Source organism: Impatiens glandulifera, chromosome 3, assembly GCF_907164915.1.
Source record: "Impatiens glandulifera chromosome 3, dImpGla2.1, whole genome shotgun sequence".
NCBI classification, from domain to species: Eukaryota; Viridiplantae; Streptophyta; class Magnoliopsida; order Ericales; family Balsaminaceae; genus Impatiens; species Impatiens glandulifera.
The window spans coordinates 48,188,021-48,193,324 of record NC_061864.1 but is presented as its reverse complement, the minus strand read 5'-3'; positions in this window follow the sequence as shown (position 1 = coordinate 48,193,324).

Genomic DNA, 5,304 nt, shown 5'->3' with positions numbered 1-5,304 from the left:
AAGGGTTAGTTTAACTTATCAAAATTCAACCAAATGACTATAAGGTATGTGATTATGATTATGTCATAGTTTAAAGTTAAACTAGCAAAATTCAAATAATGGACTTAAAAGGGATGAGAAGATGATTAGGTCATAGTTTATCCTAACCAAATTCAAATAAATGTACTAATTAAAAGGATGTATGCTTGTCGAAAGACTGAAATGGAAATGTGCTTTGATTCGTCTAAAAAGTTGGAAAGTTAATTGAATAACCAAAATATAAAAATAAAAAAATTAAATAAAATCAAATCACCTCACATTCTCTTTTCTCTTATATTATTTAATTTATTAATCAAAATACTAAAATATTCTTTATTTTAAATTATATTTTTTATTTTATCTTACATATTAATACTCTTTGAAAAAAAATTACCAAAAAAAATACACTTTTCAAAATCATGTTATTATAATAACTCAAATCCAACAGAATCCTATAAAACCATTTACTAGCATAATTATGATATTTTTTGTTTTTCACTAGATAAAATAAAATGAAATCTATAACAAGTGGATTTAGAGATTTTCAAGAAAGAAAGATATGAAAAAAAAAACAATTTCATAACTATTATTATTAGTACCACTAGCATTTTTCCCGTGCATTTGCACGAGTATTAATATAAAAATCGTGAAAAAAAATTACGGATAACATTTTTTATTTTATTTTTAACCGTTTTAAGTTTATGGGTGGGTCAACCCACAATCCGACCCAAGTATCCATTTACTCAACACCTATATAGATTAGTTAGTTAAAAAGTTGAACTTATATTAATATTAAAACGTCCCGCGTTTATCAAATTTGGTGTTGAATTTAAAATATAAAGTCTTTGTAGCCTAGTTGGTTAAAGAGTTGTACTTGTTTTGTTAGTTTGCAAGTTCGAAACATACCTCTAGCATTTTAAATTTTATTTTTAACCGTTTTAAATTTAAAAACGGGTCAACCCACAATCCGACCCAAGTATCCAAATTAACCACAGCTCTCGACCCGCCAATCCGGACACTTTAAAAATTAAGCATCATTATATATATATAGATTAGTTAGTTAAAAAGTTGAACTTATATTAATATTAAAACGTCCCGCGTTTATCAAATTTGTTGTTGAATTTAAAATATAAAGTCTTTGTAGCCTAGTTGGTTAAAGAGTTGTACTTGTTTTGTTAGGTTGCAAGTTCGAAACATACCTCTAGCATTTTTAATTTTATTTTTAACCGTTTTAAATTTAAAAACGGGTCAACCCACAATCCGACCCAAGTATCCAAATTAACCACAGCTCTCGACCCGCCAATCCGGACACTTTAAAAATTAAGCATCATTATATATATATAGATTAGTTAGTTAAAAAGTTGAACTTATATTAATATTAAAACGTCCCGCGTTTATCAAATTTGGTGTTGAATTTAAAATATAAAGTCTTTGTAGCCTAGTTGGTTAAAGAGTTATACTTGTTTTGTTAGGTTGCAAGTTCGAAACATACCTCTAGCATTTTTAATTTTATTTTTAACCGTTTTAAATTTAAAAACGGGTCAACCCACAATCCGACCCAAGTATCCAAATTAACCACAGCTCTCGACCCGCCAATCCGGACACTTTAAAAATTAAGCATCATTATATATATATAGATTATTGAAATGATCAGTTTTTATTTGGGATGTTAATCTATAATTAGTGATTATAGGTGAGTATAAATTTTATCAATTACCATAATCTACCAATAGGTTAAATGATTGTTTTAAGATATTATTATAGCAACTTAATTAACTAATTTTCAATGAATTTTATTGAAAATCTCAAATAAATTGAGATTAGCCTATATTTAGTATGAAAGTTATGATTGTTTATGATATTATTGAAAATTGTATCACTTTGAATATTTCTAGCTATAGATCACCAAAAATAAAATATTTTTTTTTACAATTTGTAAATCTTTTAAATGCAGGCCTCTACATTATATCACTAATAAAAATTATAAATATTATAGTGATCAACTTAAAATCAGTCTCTATTTGTGAAATTTGACAAAATGTCCCTAAAGATGCCTTTATTTGCATCCGTGGTCACCCTATAATTTTTATTGCACTGGTGACTATTTTATTTTATTTTTTGATGAAAATATCCTCATCGCGTAACGTGAAGTGCCTTTGAAAAAATGTGAAAAGTCCAGAATGCCCTTACTATTTAATATAATTTGGACATTTTTTTTTTTCATTTCTCTTATTCTTCTTCTCTCTCTTCCCCCTCTTCTTCTCCTTCTCTCTAACCTTAAATGGCGATCTTCGATGACTTCGACGACGGCGACGACGATATTCGACGACGGACACCACAATGAGCACGACGAGCACTATATCAACTGGTACGTTTTTTTGTTTATTTAAATGAAATGGACATCCTGTATTTGATTCTGAATCACATTCACTATTGTTATTTATTGTTTATTCGGTTCTGTTTCCCGATGACACTTCACGTTTCGCGAAGGCTTTCACGTTTCACGAAGGGCCTTCACGTTTCACGAAGGGCCTTCCTTTTGGATTATTTGGCTTGCTAATATTATTTGATACTCATTTATTTGGTATTCTCGCAGTTTGTATTTGCAGCTGCAGCTCTCCGCGTTATGGCTACAATAAGTGAGTTTTCTTTTGTCACTGTCTTTCGGTACTTGCTTCCCGTTTCTTCGCAATCTCTTTGTATTTATATGTGGATTTTATGTGAATAAGAAGACCAGTGGAGTGGAGTAGTCTTTACTAATCAATAATGATTTTTTTCTTTAGAAAATTACTGAAATCAGGTGTGCTTGGATTCATTTGGGTTCTTCATCTTTTTTCATAATTTGATAACAAGGTTGGGAAGCTGAAGATGTGCAATCCAGCTTCTCTTGATCTCTTTCCACACTTGGATTCGTTCCATCTCAACCGTTGAATGCTAGGTTTAGGAATGTCTTCAATCCTAATTTCTCATTTTCTTTTGAAGGCACTGCGTTATATTAAGCAAATAGGCCAGGAGACAAGTGGTGAGGTGATATATGGGCTTGGAAGGCAACTAGTTATTCTGCGAACATTTAACCAGAGATTGCTAGAGATTGAGTAGGTATATGATTTTGTTCTCCTTTCTATTATGTGATTATGGTGCCAGAACTTAAAAGGCATTGCATTGCAAGACTTGTGCCAGAACTTAAAAGGCATTTCATTGCAAGACTTGTGCAGAACTTTATGCTCCTGCAGGGGCTTCCAAGATGCTGTTAATGGATTCATTGATGATGTTTGATCGCTAATAAGTTATAATGTCAATGAAGATGTCATAGTTTCCATTAATTCAACAAAAAGTTTGGGTGCTTTATCATCTCATTCTAATTCTCTGTCTTTACTTGAAGGCATACTATGCGCTAAGGCATCAATGCTACTGCAAGTAAGTTATGAATTATGGTTATGGTGAAATATTTCTAGCTTCATTTTTTTGGTTGAATGAAATTGTTTGTTTATTGTTAGTTTATGTCCATTTTTACCTTATAAGCAATGCAAATTGCACATGTATTTATTGGCTACCATTTGCTCACAGTTCTCCTTTCTTTTTCAGATGCTTGAAGTCGTAAGACTTGAAGGACACCCTTTATCTCAAGAGGATCCTTTCACATTGAGGGACATTCATTTGCTCTAGGTGTGTTCACAGTACAGGGTTTATTAGAATAACCTAAATCTTAGGTAATCAAATTAAATTTTATATATCTCAGCATATCCTTTTTATTTAGATATGTAGTGGAATGGATGAGAACACAGTGGGAGCATGCTCTGAACTGGTGTTTGCTCCAATTGACGAAATGTACGCAGATGATTCCCCGCTTCTTCCATCTGGCTTTCGAATTATTCCATTGCATTCAAAACCAGTTGAGTTTTTTTCTTTTTGCTGAGGTTACTAGTGTAATTCACTAGCTGCTCTCTCTAACTCATTATTTTCTTAACAAATTCAAATACACAGGATACTTTGACAACAAACCAGACAACATTGGATCTAACATCCAGCCTTGAAGTAGGCCAAACTACAAATGGTCATAACTCTCCAGACGCTTCATCGAACCAAAACATGCGATTAGTATTGACCATAGCCTTTCAGTTCCCATTTGAGAACAATATGGAGGCTTTAGCTTACAAACACAAATATCATCTGATTCAACTTGCATGTCGGCAATGGGACGCCACATTTCATATGAATAGGCAATAGCATGGAAAGTCATTGCTGCCGAAGAGAACATTGTGCATTGCCTTGCATTCTCTTTTGTTAACTGGTCATTTGTATGAGTGACGATCCTTACAATTCATTATTCATTTCATCTGATTGATCCAAATATTTTGGCAGCAAATCTTTTGTTGGGCTTCCTACTTTTGAGTGGTCTATTATTTAATTACTTATAGGTGTATATTAGTTTCATTTTCTGAAAGAAGTTTTGGTTGATTAATTACTTTGATTTTGAACCCAAATAGCTAATGTTTCTTTTTAAGGAAGGCTAAACTTTTATATCATAATTTCAATTGGATAGGGCAACTTAAGTGGAGAGTTAGGTCTTGATGGAACTTCCTAAGTGCGATATACTTGTTTTACCTTTTGACTCGGATTTTGTTGGAAGTTTTCGTTGTTCAATGTTCTTTGCATCTTTTGATGTTCTAAGATTGCCTAGAAAGACAACTGTTTAAGGTGATTAATAATACACCTATTGTATCTTTTTTTACTAGTTTTAGTGGATGATTATCTTAAATTTGGTTCTTTGTGACAATTATATTTTAAGCAATTTATAAGGCCTTGTTATTTTCAAATAACCTTAATTACTATAAGTTATAGATTCTTAATTCGAAAATAAGTTTATTTGAAATTAATCTCAAATCGATTAAGATTTACACTGAGACGAAAACATAGTAGAGAAAAGATTGATAGAGTTGAGCATACAATGTTTGTTCATAATATTCAACATAACCCTAAACCTATCCAAATTAAAGCCCTTAAATATTAAGTAAACCTTAACAAAAGTCTCAAATATAGTTAGAAATTTAACTGATAAGGCAAGACAGACAAATAGGCCTTAATATACAAATAGGCCTCAATATGAGCATATGACAGATTCTTTAATCAAACAAAACAAAGAAAATCATTCTTCATTCAGTTAAAAACAACAGGAATCGAATTTGGTGTTTTACACAAATCTAAGTACAACTCTACCATAGTACGTACGTCTGCCCTTCGCGTGACGACCGTGCTGTTTCGCGTGACCACCGTGCCGCTTCGCGT